This window comes from Pinus tabuliformis, chromosome 9 (assembly GCF_031772625.1).
Source record: "Pinus tabuliformis cultivar Carrire ecotype Pingquan chromosome 9, CPIR1, whole genome shotgun sequence".
Classification (NCBI taxonomy): Eukaryota; Viridiplantae; Streptophyta; class Pinopsida; order Pinales; family Pinaceae; genus Pinus; species Pinus tabuliformis.
The window spans coordinates 2,018,035,009-2,018,049,573 of record NC_142307.1 but is presented as its reverse complement, the minus strand read 5'-3'; the positions used below and the strand labels follow the sequence as shown (position 1 = coordinate 2,018,049,573).

General features: G+C 40.2%; 1 pseudogene; it reads left to right on the top strand.

The window, feature by feature from the left end:
* Positions 1-3,948: 3,948 nt before the first annotated feature.
* On the top strand, positions 3,949-4,371 carry LOC149157180 (uncharacterized protein At2g34160 pseudogene; annotated as a pseudogene).
* The last annotated feature ends 10,194 nt before the right edge of the window (positions 4,372-14,565 follow it).

Here is a 14,565-nt window from a genome sequence, read left to right as displayed (position 1 = left end):
TGTGTCCTTTGGAAGTAGATCTGGCAAAATTGCAGGAAAAGGAAAAGCTCAAGATGTTCTGCTGGTTGATGGACTCAAACACAACCTCTTGAGTGTCAGCCAAATCTGTGATCAAGGACATAAGGTTGTTTTTAGCACCAAATACTGTGAAATAAGGAACTCTGCCTCAAGGAAACTTGTGGCAAAAGGGGTGAGGACACCAGACAAAATTTACATTCTGAAAAAGATTCAAGAAAATAAATGCTACCTGAGTCAGACAGATGAGAGTTGGCTGTGGCACAAGCGACTTGGACATACAAGCTTCGAAAATCTGATCAGTATTAGCAAGATCAAGGTTGTACGAGACATCCCAAGGCTGTTCAAACCAAATCAAGCAGTATGTGGTCCATGTCAACATGGAAAGCAGACCCGAATCAACCACAAGACAAAGGAACACTCTACATTGAAGCCCTTAGAGATCATCCATGCTGATGTATGTGGGCCAACTAGAAATCAAGCACTCCAAGGAGAAAGGTACTTTGTGTTATTTGTTGATGATTATAATAGAATGATGTGGATATATTTCATAAAGTATAAATCTGAAACTTTTGAGTGTTTCAAGAATCTAAAAGCCCTTGTAGAAAATGAAAAAGATTCAAAAATTAAGTGCCTCAGAACAGACAAAGGGGGAGAATTCACATCAAACGAGTTTAGTGAGTTCTGTCATATTCATGGAATTAAAAGGGAATTCTCGGCTGCTAGAACACCTCAAAAAAATGGGGTAATTGAAAGAAGAAACCGAACAGTCCAAGAAATGGCAAGAACTATGCTATTAGCAGCAGACTTACAGCTTAAATTCTGGAGAGAAGCAGTAGGGACAACTGTCTACACACTGAAACGAACTCAATTAAGACCAAATTGTGATAAAACTCCTTATGAGCTATGGAAAGGAAGACCTACTTCGGTGAAGTACTTCAAGATCTTTGGAAGCAAGTGCTTCATAAAAATAAATGATGGTTCACCAGGAAAGTTTGATTCTCGGGTTGATGAAGGGATATTTCTTGGATACTCTACACGGAGCAAGGCTTACAAGTGCTACAATTATCGACTGAAGAAAATAGTGGAAAACATTGATGTAAAGGTTGATGAAGATCTTCCAGTAAAGGAAATTGAAGAACATGAAGATAACTCTCTCATTTAAGAAGAAGAACCTAAAGAAGAAGAAATAGATGAGGAAGAAGAAGAAGAAGAAGATGAAAGAGAACCACCTAATACCCCTTCTAAGATGAAGTATGTCCAAAGACACCATCCAGAAGAGCAGATCATTGGCGATAAAAATGAAGGTTTGCATACCTGAAGAAGGATAACAATTACACCCAAGAGAAAATTCATTGCCCTCCTATCTATGATAGAACCAGAAACATTTGCAGAAGCAAGTAAGGATCCTCATTGGGTAAAAGCCATGGAAGAAGAAATGACCCAAATTGAGAAGAACAAGACATGGGAGTTGGTACCTCGTCCAAAGGACAAAAACATAATAGGAACCAAATGGGTGTTCAAAAATAAAATGAATGAGGAAGGACAGGTTATCAGAAACAAGGCAAGACTTGTCTGCAAAGGCTATTCACAAATTGAAGGAATTGACTTTGAAGAGACATTTGCACCAGTGGCCCGTATGGAAGCTATCAGGATGTTCTTGGCATTTGCTTGCTCAAAAGGATTCAAAATCTATCAAATGGACGTGAAATTAGCATTTCTAAATGGGGAACTCAAGGAGGAAGTCTACATGGAGCAATGAAAAGGTTTTGATCTAACAGCAGGAAAGGACTTAGTTTGTAAGTTGAAAAAGGATTTATATGGGTTGAAACAAGCTCCTAGAGCTTGGTATGCAAGACTGGATCACTATCTACAACAACAAGGCTTCAAAAAGGGAGTGGCTAGAAGCAATCTATACATAAAGACAGATCAAGGTAAGTTACTAGTTGCTCTTGTTTATGTCGATGATCTGATTTTTGCTAGTAATAATGATGAAATGAGCCATGAATTTTCTCAAAACATGTTAAAAGAGTTTGAGATGTTAATGATAGGAGAGTTGTCCCACTTCCTTGGACTTCAAACATCTCAAACTAGAGCAGGATTGTGTATATCTCAAACCAAATATCTAAAATACATGCTCAAAAAATATGGAATGGAGGATTGTGCACCCATGAGCACACCTATGACCACAAACTGCAAACTGAGCAAAGACGATGACTCCCCTCTAGTAGATGCAACTCATTACAGGTCAACAATTGGAGCCCTTCTATACTTAACAGCTACACGACCAAACATAATGCAAGCAGTAGGAATGGTGGGAAGATTTCAATCTGTTCCCAAACAATCCCATTTATTAGCTATAAAAAGAATTCTCAAATATCTGAAGGGAACTTCTGATTTCGGTCTTTGGTACCCAAAGGACTCAACACTGATTGTAACTGCATACACCGATGCTGATTGGGCTGGAAGCATAGATGATCGAAAAAGCACTAGTGGAAATGCATTCTTCCTAGGAGACTATTTGGTATCCTGGCTCAGCAAAAAACACTCATCCATATCATTATCCACAACCGAAGCTGAGTATATTGCTGCAGCAGACTGTTGTTCTCAGATACTATGGATGAAGGAAGCTCTAAAAGATCTCGACATATGTATAGATCAACCAATTTCCGTCTATTGTGATAACACAGGTGCTATCAGTCTCAGCAAAAATCCTGTGATGCACTCAAGAGACAAACACATACCAATCAAGTATCATTTCCTCCATGAACAAGTAGCTGAACAAAACATCGTCCTGGAATATATCAGTACTAAGGAGCAGATAGCTGATATTTTCACAAAACCTCTTCCTCGAGAAGCATTCGAACATCTACGTCAAAAGATGGGGGTTATTTATTTATCATCACTCAAGTTCATTCATAAAGATGTAGCAGGACAGGGGGAGCAGTTTGACAGGGGGAGTCCATATGCATCCCTTTGGCATTGATGTCAAAGGGGGAGAAAGCAGAAGAATATTTCCATCATTAACAAAAGGGGAGATTGTTGGACATAGATTGTCATTGATGTCAATATGGCAATATTCGAGGAGCAGATAGAGACGAGAGGAGCAGATAGAGCTGAAGAAGAGGAGCGAAGAGCAGAGGTGACGATCGGAATGAGAGATCAAGTCACGGGAGTGTTAGCAATTTGGTGGTGAGACCCTCAGACAGGGAAGGAGGAGGAGGGAATGATTATGAGCCTGGAGAGATTAGGCACGAGGATCCACACCGCGCCAACGGTCATGGCTGTGCATATGATCGTGCTACTGCTAGTGACAGATTACCTCCATCATCAGGATACGACATGAAAGGATACAAAACTTCAGATACAACACGACATGCAGATCCAATGGTCGTAGGCGATAAAGATGCACGCAAGTTAACGAGCGGGAGGACGGGCGGGAGAGGTGAATGTGAGCCGTCGGATCAAAGAGCAGCGGATCCAACAGTTGTTGCACGCGAAAGATGCGTGGACGATAATGCACGGGAGACGTACAGGTAGGCGGTAAGCGGTATTCCCCGCACCGCCCACTAGGTTTCGATGGTATACGTACAAGGGCCAGCGATCCAATCAAAATACAATGTGTGGCAGATGAAAACCGCTGCCCCCACAGGTTAACGCGTATGCAGGTTTCGGCGAGGAAAGGTGCGACTGCCGTATGATCACGGCGGGGTTTGATCGGACGGTGAGGAGATGCACGAGGTTTAATGTGCAAGCAAAAGGTCGTAGCGATGCTGGAACCATTGGATGAAGGTGATCAACGGCTGCGATTGCGAATGCAGCAGAGGCTAATATGGGTGTGATTACGTGGGTCTTTGGAATAAAACAGTGGAGGTGGAGAAGTAACGCAAAGGTATTAAGAAGGGAAAATTTCCTGAAGAGCAAAGCACAGGAATGATGGCCATGGAAGAAATCACTGAGCGAGTTGGAAACATGGATCTGAATGATGTTCATAAGAAAAACAGGATTCAAGTCTCCAATACCAAGAAGCCGCTCTTCTTTTATGTCAACCTCGCCAAGAGGTATATGCAACAACATGAAGAAGTGGAGCTATCTGCTTTAGGAATGGCCATTGCCACAATGGTTACTGTTGCTGAGATATTGAAGAACAATGGTCTAGCTGTAGAAAAGAAAATCTCAGCATCTACCTTTGATATGAGAGATGAATCAAGAGGCCGTCCCATCCAGAAAGAAAAGGTTGAAATAATGGGAAAATAAGAGCAGTTCAATGATTTGATGGCTGCTGCTGCTGAAGAGAGGGAAGCTGAAAGATCAAGTGAGTCAAAGGAAATGACAGCGACTGAGGAGGAAGCCTAAGAGACGGTGTAAGCGGAAACGAATGGACAAAGGCATGGGAATGTATAAAATAGTAGAAACAGAGAACTGTTGGTGCGGTCATGGTGGTGAAGAACCTGGGGGTGAGATAGTAGAAGCAGCAGGGGGAAAAGAGGCAGAAAAAGTAGCGGAGGCTGTAGAGGCAGCAGAGGTAGGAGAGCAGGAGTAAGACAACCTCAGCTGAATGGAGTGAAACAACATAACTGTTTATACCAAGGTTGGGTTGGAGCCCAAGAGGTTGGAGCCTCAGAATTGAACAGGACTGAAGTCATTGGGGTAGGTGCTCCTAAGTGAAGAACCACTGCAAAACAGAGTTGGTGCTCTGGAGGTTGGAGCCTCACTAAAGTCCAAGTTGGAGCTTGGAAACTATTCACAATCAGATTTATACTTATATTGTATTTATTTCTTTGCACTGTCTTGAGTTTTAATAAAAGCATTAAATTCAGCTGTTGATTTCTGTGTTCTGTGTATATATATACATATCTATATAGGGTGTTGGAAATCACTAGAACAATTAAAAAAAAATAATTAGTAAGAAATACTGATTAACCCTCCCTCTCAGTATTTCCAACAGTCTTCCATTCATCTCCCTCTCTAATCCTTATTTGATGATCTCCACTCTTCAGATCTATTTTAGAAAGATACTTTGACCCACTCAAACAATCCGTCAAATCATCCATGCGTGGTAAAGGAAATCTATACCTGATAGTAATCTTGTTTATGGCTCTAGAATCTGTACACATATGCCATTCACCACCTTTCTTTGGACTGAGTACTGTTGGTACAACACATGGACTAAGACTCTCTCTAATTAATCCCTTATCCATCAGTTCCTGTACTTGTCTTCCAACTTCTGCATTTTCTTGAGGAGTTAACCTGTATGCTGCTTTGTTTGGCAAACTTGCTCCAGGTATTAGATCAATATGATGACTAATACTCCTGATGGGTGGTAATGAATTTGGAAACTCATCCACAATAATATCAGCAAAATCATTCAATAGAGTTTTGATTTCTTCAGATAAATCATCTAAGTTTTTGGAAGTTAAAATTACCTTAGGTCTCCTTATGACAACAAAATGCATCTGTTCATCCTTCTTGACTTCTTGCAGCAATTCTTTCCCACTCATCAGCATAACACTATTTCCAGGCACTTCTTTGCCTGCTTCATCCTTTAATGGCAGTAGTGTGTGTTTATTTCCATCCTTCTCCAGAGTGTAAGTATTTCTTCTCCCATCATGGATAGCTTTCTGATCAAACTGCCAAGGTATTCCTAGCAATATGTGGCATACATCCATTGGCATTACATCACACAATACCACATCCTTATAAGTACCAATCTGGATCTCTACCTTGCATTGTTCTGTCACAATAAGCTGATGTCCTTTTTGCAACCATGATACTTTGTAAGGAGTAGGGTGTATTGTTTTCACTAGTCCTAACTTGTCTACCATTTCTGTAGAAATAAGGTTATCAGTGCTTCCACTATCAATTATCACTTTACAACATTTTCCTTTGGACTTGCATGTAGTTCTGAATAAACTCTTTCTCTGAGCTGGTTCTCCTGTCTCTTTCTCTGCCTTAAGCAATACCCTTTTTAACAACAAGGATTCTCCTACTTCAGGTGATTCTTCCTTATTTGAAATTTGAGGTTTTTCTTCTCTTGCCTCAGCCACATTCACATTTCTCTGATTTGTTGCTTTATTATGAGGACAATCCCATGATCCATGTCCCCATTCTCCACATGTGTAACACCGAATTTATCTTCCTCAGACTCTTCCTCTGGGTGAAAATATTCCTCTACTAAAGTCTCCTCTCTGTGGTGGTCTACTACTTGAACTTCCTACTTCACCCTTAGGATGCTGAAATCTTGATCTGGTAGTTCCTCTACCTCTTGCTGAACTTTTCCTCTATTCCTCTGATTTTGCTTCCTCAACATCTTCTCTAACGCCTTCAAAGCTGCTTGATAGGCATCTTCAATTGTCTTTAGAATCAACAAGCTGATTTCATCCTATATGTCATATCTCAAGCCATTGATGTACCTAGCTACCCTTTCTACGTCATCCTCTACATGTCTTGCTCTTATGCTCAGCTTGTAAAACTCTTATGTGTATTATTTGACAGTCATTCCTTTTTGCCTCAAATTCTGTAACTATCTGAAAAGATTTAACTGATAATCTTTTGGCATAAATTTGGCTTTCAATCTACTTACCATTTTATCCCATTGTTTGATCTTGGACTTCCCTTTTCTTGCTCTGGATGTTTGTAATTCATCCCACCAGATAGTTGCATGACCCTTCAATCTAGTAACTGCAAATTTCACCTTCTTTTTATCATCAACCTCCTCCTCATAGTCAAAATACTTATCCAATGAACTGATCCAATCCATCAACTCTTCTACATTGAGATTCCCATCATACAAAGGTATTTCCATCTTTGGTCTTCCACTTGCTTTGCCCAATATCTTGAGAACTTTGGCAACTTCACTTTCATCCTCTTCTTCTTCCTCAGAAGATTCTTCTATAGCACTGACATCTCCTTCATTAGTTGCTCTCCTCTGAGCAGTCTCCATTGTCTCCATCCTTGTACGCAGACTCCAAATCTCATCTAGCAGAACTGCATTTGCTACAGGTCTCCCCCGACCTATGCTAGCTCCTCTCCTCGGTGGCATGTTTACTGTAGCAAAAATTAATCTTTGTGCTCTGATACCAAAATGACACAAGAGGTTGACAAAAATGAGGTGGTAGTCTATAATTCGACTATTGTTTAGCTTTAGAGCCAATCAACTGCGCACAATTAGGTTCTATACATGTATTTTCCCCCTGAGGGTCCCGCTTATCTGACAAATCACTGTCGGTCCCTCGTTGACTTCTCCTTTTGTTGAGTGTTTCAATCCATGTCGTTGATCTCACTTCTCCAGATCCAATGGATATCGCATCATCCGGTCATCAACTTACCCGAATGATCTCCACCATCAATGTGACCCATCCAATCAAATGGCTATTGCGCAATCTCGCGCGGATTCTTGCATGAACAATATCAGGTCGAGAGCACATGAGAAAAGTGGTTTTCTCGTGCTACATGTCGACTGCTAAAGGTAATCACATGAAATTTCCCAATACCATTTACAACCTTTTGGGCGTGCGAGATACCGCTTCCCACTTATCAAATACAACCCATGTGCTTTAATTCATACTTTAAGGAAAAGCGCTTAAGGAAAGGTTTTTAGTACTTAAGCTCAATATTAACCCTTAACACTAATTGACTGTGATTTATGAATAAAGTGTTTAAACAGAGAAAAATACCTGATTAAGTCTAGAACGCCGATACACAGATACGAATGAACTTCTGCACTAGGATTAACACGCAACACCACACTTAATCATTTATTCAACAAAATGTAAATTACAGAGTCTTGGCCCTCTCAGCTCGATTACAATAGTTTTTCTGACCTCTATTCAATCTCAAACCCTATCTCTATCACTCAAACTCTTGCTTACACACTCTATTCTCAATCATTTAATCCCTCTGTCATTACATTCTTTTTCCTTTTATGAATCAAATCCTATTCTAACTGCATTGACAACTTGATCCCTATTTTTATCAGTCTAATAATCAAATCCGTATTCCAAGCTCTGAGACACACCTATACTAACAACTGTTGGACACCTAATCCTCAATGGGTTAGTGTGGAAGCCGAATGGACAAAAGGAGTCCAAGAGACCTTGGGATGTGAAACCCAATGGTCAAACAATGTACTATAAATGTATATCTCTTGTTAATAAAAATTGTACTCTCATGATTTATCCTTCATATTCCTTTGCTGTCCATGTGTGTTTAACATGGTATCAGAGTGGGCGATTGCTGGTCCTGCTCCAATTTGAGCCACTTGTTTTGTGGTCTCTGCTAATTAGAATTGATCAGAATTGCCACCTTATAGAGCGTCAGATTTTGCCTGTCCAATAGCATTCTTGACAGCATTAATTAATGCCCTATCTGCTTGTCAGAATTGAGCATTTTTCTGCCCCATATTCTTTCCTGCGCTCTGTGGGCTCTCTGCCATAACTGTTGTCTGCCATTAGCTGCCACCTCTGTCTATCAGCGCTGAAATCTGCCTGGAAACCTTGGGGCCCCTCAGAACTGTATTCTTTAGTCTGTTATTCCTTTGCATGCGCTGTTATGTCCTGTCAGATAACAGTTCCTGAAATCTTTGAAGTTTGTGTCTGTCGTATTGGCTTTTCTCGATTCAAATGTTCAACGATTTGTTCCAAAATGGATTCCAAAATTGTTGTACAAGGCTTCATGCATTGAATATGTTCGTATGTGTTTGGTTGAGCGTCAAATCTGCAGGTCTGAGTTTCCTATAATCTCGATTTCTCAGAGGTGTCTGACAATCTTTTGCATAACGTCTCTGTGCCTACTCCTCGCCGACAAGGTCTGACTATATTAGCGTATCCTGGATTTGAAGGTGGTATCAGAGGGAATACAAAACAATCTGTCGTTGTATTGAATACGACAACGGTGAATGAAGCATTCATAATCTCGCAGCATATACCATTCAACGAAGCCACAGTTAATGGACAACGTGGAGGTGAGAGGTATGCGCCATACCACTGTTGAACGCTCAATGCAATGCCAACTGTTCGCCTTCCATAATATATAACGCTTTTACAATCATCCACTGACCCTACAGCGTTAACACCTCTCGTTATGGTTCAGTAGGCTTCTCCACCTACTCATTTGGCCGAGAATAGTTCCCTAATTATAGCATCAAGTCGAATGCAAATACATGATCAATTAGAAAATATTTGGGCGCTTTAATTGATTCTTGGCAGCAGGCCAAAAGAAAATTTCTGAGGAATGCTGGAAATTTGACACTTGTAGACCATCTTGACAGACATCTAGGTCACTGACTCCGTTTCGGATTTCATTCTGTGGGCTCCACTTCTTACAGCGAGAGAGAAGCCTCCAAAATTGGGTATGCCGTTGATAGACTCAGATCGGAGTCTGCCTTGGCTTCAGGTAATTTCATCTAGCCATATTTTGTAATAACAACATTCAGTACTATGCTATGGAGCTTCAAATTCGGTTCTGAATAGTCGGATCCATTTATTCCCATACGCGCTTACAGAAAAAATCAGTCAGCACCGATTCATAAGCTGGCATCTTAGCATAGGCAGGAAAGTAATTGATATCTATAACCAAATAATGATTCCCAGCCTTGGTATCTCTGATAACATCAAAATTGAATAAATTCAACCCCAAGGCCTGCCACAGGCCCTTTGCAATATCAGACACAAACGTTTCCGGTGGCATTTCGGCATCCTCCAGATTCATAATCCCATAGTAATTCTCATTCTCATGATCCTGGGTAACATTCGAAATCTGGTAGAACGACATAGAGCCCTCTGCGGTCTTAAGCATCTCCACTACTCCTTCCTTTGGTTTTGGGAGCACTACAGCTTTTGGTCAATCGATTCCAGCACTTGGTGTTGCATCTACTTCAGCATTTGGGAGCAGCACAACATTTGGATGCACTCCATCTCTGGTATCTATTGTTTGAAATTAGTCGTTGTAAAAGAGCAGTGGTGTACATATGTATTGGGCTGTAGGTATACATATTATATTATAGTCATTGAATTGTGGCATATGACAGCGTATGGTGTGGCATATGACAATGTATTACTCCGGGAAACATGTTGTTTGGTGCGTTGATAAACCATGAACGTTGAAAGTCATGGTATATGTTTTTTGGTGCGTTGAAAAACCTTTGAAAGGTTGTAAATGAAGTGATGGAAAATATGAGCGTTGGAATTAAGCATATGGTCTTTGTTGTGAAGCCGCAAAAGAAATCTTGAGAATTGTTCATCAACGAATCTCATATTGCAGCCATTGAACTGTGCTCCAAGATAATTCATCACCAGCAAAGAGGTATACACAATCCTGGCACTTAGAAGCTGAGTTATTATTCCAAGGACTTCAATAGCTCGTTGTCATATTCTGTTTGAGGTTGTCATATTCTATTTGATGTTGTTAGGGGCCTCATTTCCGCACCTCGACTAAGGGCAGTGAGTGTGTTAACTTTTAGTGGCTTTTCTCATCTTACTCTGAAGGCAAAGCGATCGACAAATTTTAATATCATTGCCACAAGACGAGTTTATTTTCTGGTATGTGCATTGAGTAGTGAGTCAAGTGTCTTTAGTTGGTAGTCATATCAGCGGTTGGTGAATTCATACTATGAAACCCTTATAAATTGCAATGTTGACTTGGTTTATATATGTGCATTGTTCCACATAAGATTATGAGATTATGTACAATTCTTTATCTGGGAATCTGTATAGTAGCTATTACACATGTTATCATGAATGGTTACAGTCACTATTGAACTTGAATATTCTTCTCCACTGACCGAGAAAGTGAAGGAGTATTTGAAGGATTCAAGAAAGTTTGCAGTTGCTGTTGCCCCAGTGTGGCATTGCATTTATAACTCATTATAGTGCATTAATTCCTTGCTTTGACTGCTGCATAAAGAGTTTGGTGGGATTATTGTAATCTTTTATGGAGAAAAGTTTTGTCGGGTGCATTGTCAGAACATAATGTTGGTCATAAGTAAACTCTTATTTTGGTGCTTGTTGGTTGCACACTAGTCATTTGATACATTGAAATTGGTACTGTGCTGTCTGCTACAACGACTTGGTGATATTGGTATGCTGCTACTCATCTAATAGTTGCAATTATTTATCATTCTATAGACCAATTTGTAGCTGAAGACAACATCACTTCTCTGTTTATATTGGTCTGAAATGGATAGAATAGATGATGTATTGAAACTACTGAATAATTTAATACTTTCCACTGTTGATGAGATGGTTAAGATCAACAAAACCTCTCTTTCCGATATTAAAATTTCTCTCCAAAATGCACATGAGAATATTGAGTTCTTGCAGCTTGAGACAAAGCTACAACACGAAGAATTACAACAGTGGAGTCATCATTCTGAACCTATTTCTGTTCAGAAGATTGAAACAGACTCCCATAAATAGCAAGACAATAATGTTACAGTTCATTCAGATAAAGCAGCAATTGTACATGCAGATGCAGAAACTCAGTCTGCACTTCCCAAGCCCATCATCAGACCTTGGGAACAGCTTGTCCACAACAAGCATAGAACTGGTCTTGGATATGACAAGGACTTGTCCTTTCATATTCCAGACTACTCAAAGCCCATTCAGTTTCAGAGTGCTGAATTCATTCATGACAGTTCACCTGCTCCTCATAACAGTTCAGCTTCAGTTGTTCCAGACTCTGCTCCTCTTCCACAACAACAACAACAACAACAACAACAGATTGTAAAATGCCAACACTATGACTGAGTTGGCCATTTGAAAGATCATTGTTTTGATCTTCATCCATGTACGCACTATCATAAAACCAGTCATTCTTCACACAGATGCTTCAAAAACAAACGTCCTGCAAGAATAAAGATTCATCTTGGATGGATCGCTTCTTGGCAATGGGAATCAACAGCCAAGAAGATATTCCAAACACATGTCAGAACTTGTTCCAGAGTATTGAACAGTCTTGCAGTTGAGTTTTCTCCATCATCTCACCTTGTATCTGACAGGGGGGGAAATGATGGTCAGCTACAAGCTTCAAAGTCACATCAAGCGAGTCTGAGCCACAACCTGCCACACCAGTTTCAGAGTTGTAGCCAGAAACAAATATGCTCATGAACATGCCTTCAGTTGGCAATCTGGAACACTTCCTCTAGCAGAAGACTTCAACTTCTTGCCAGTTTTGGAAGAATTACAGGAACAAAATAGGAGCACTTTCTCTAGCAGAAGACTCCAGCTTCTTGCCAGTTTTGGAAGAGTTCCAGGAATTGCATTAAGCATTCCAGAGTTGTTGGTCATCCTTAAACCATCACAGTTTGAGACTTCCCTTTTCAGGTTGAAGTTTTCCCTTTTATGTGGGGTGAGATCTCCCTTTTATGGTTGAAGGTTTCCCTCTTCAAATCAATAGGAGCACTTCCTCTAGCAGAAGACTTCAGCTTCTTGCCAGTTTTGGAAGAGTTTCGGGAACTGCACTAAGCGTTCCAGTGTTGGTGGTCATCCTTAAACCACCGCCATTTATACCAACATTTCAGAGAGCACATTCAGCCTAGTGCTGCCATGCATTTTTGCACATTTTGTATCTCTTAGTCTAAATATAATACAATATTCTAATTATTACAATAATTGAGATAAATATTAATTCGAGAGATCCAACCCTCTCTACTAAAATTGATTTTGACCACTCAAGTCAATGAAATTCATCTCTTGTAAGCCACAACATCTGAACATACAATCACATTGCTAGCTAAGTCTGGATGCTCCTGCATCACAATGTTTCTCCAAGAATCTCTGGATATACTTCAACCCCAGACTTCACAACCATAAAGGACAATAGGGGTGACGAGGGTCTCAAAGAGGAACCTTTTCTTACTCCAAATACAAAGATCGGCAACCTTACAATTGTTTTCGAGCACAAAATAAGCTTTCTAGCCTCCAATAATCCTTTTCTTAATGTTGTAGTTCCAATTAAGCTGATAAGGGATGTTAATACCCAAATATTTATAAGAAGAGACCTGTTCCAAGAAATCATCATCATATACAAAATTTTCATGGGTGGTTTTTTTGGATTTAATTATCATGACTTTAGTCTTGTCAATATTAACCATCATACCCATCTTGGAGCAACATTCATGAAGAGCCTTAAGCTGCTTGTCCAAGTCCTCATGGATTATAGCAAGAATAATTTAGATATCATTGGCATAAACGAGAAGAGTGATGATAATACCAGTGAGCTCAGTTCCTTTACACCCCGTGATTTCCAAACACTCCTCTAACTTATCGATGTAAATACCAAAAAGGGTAAGGGAAAGGGGATGTTTATTTGTGGTAGCATCGGATGCTCTCTAGCCATGAAAATTAGTGGAGAGGCTAATGCACATGAGATCTCCAAGGTCCAGAATTGGTTTGGGGAAATTCCACCCCATTAGAGAGATATTAAAATAATTAATATTTTTAATGGGTTCCTAAGTCTAAACTTAGGAAAATTAAAATATTAATGGGTATTAATATAAAACTGGGTGAGAAGGTTATAAATGACATGGATCAAGCCAAATCTAATCATAGCTATTGATTAGAGACTTAATCTTGGCTGTTGAAGACTCAACAAAAATAGTATAAGAGGAGGCTTGAGGGTCAGTTGGAGATACACCAAGATTGACCAGTCAATTCGATTTTCTGGAGCGGGGTTTGCTAATAGAAATCAAAAAAGTTATGTGAGTTGCATCGAGGGGCATTGAGTGCATAGCAGAGAGGTAGAGATAGTGACAGAGGGCCAACATAGTGATTGAGGAGACTACGCAGAGCGGCAGAGGCCTGCGTGGGTGACATAAAGGGCCAGAGAGATGACACAGAGAGGCAGAGGGCTGACGCAGGGGATTCCAGAGCTATGCAGAGGCTAGAAGGGCTGACGCAAAGCCTTGGAGAAGTGCTGGAAGGATTTTCTTGGGAAAGACTTGCTGATATCTGCTTCCGAAGAGAGTTATTACTACCAGATAGAAATCTCTACTAGGTGAACTAGTTTGGCACCCTAGTTTTACTCAAGAAAGCTGCTTAATAATAAAACCCTCAGAACTGTTGCACCGGTTTTTTCAAGTTGGGTTTTTTTGGGGACGATTGTCCAAAAATAATGGTGTCCCTTGTGTGTTTGTCTATTATTTTAGTTGATGATATGTATATGAGTTGAGACTGCATTTATGTTTATTTTTAGTATTTATATGGTTAAATAACTTGTTGAGTAATAAAAAAGTAGGTGAAATAAACCATATAATGCAGGAAGAATTTCTAAGGTGTTAGACTTATAAATTTCAACATGATATCAGAGCGTTGTAGATCACAGGTGGACTGAAGGCACCAACGCAATCAGAAGTATTTGCAGTAGTATTAGCTCTCTTGAGAGATAGAGGTGTTCGTAAGCAGAAAGCAGCAGAGAAGGAGTGACGTAGAGGGCCAACGTCATCATTACAAGCCAGAGAGAGGGCCAATGCAGAGGGCCAACGTCATCATTTCAAGCCAGAGAGAGGGCCAATGCAGAGGCAGAGATAGGAAGAAGAGGCTCACGAAGAGCCAC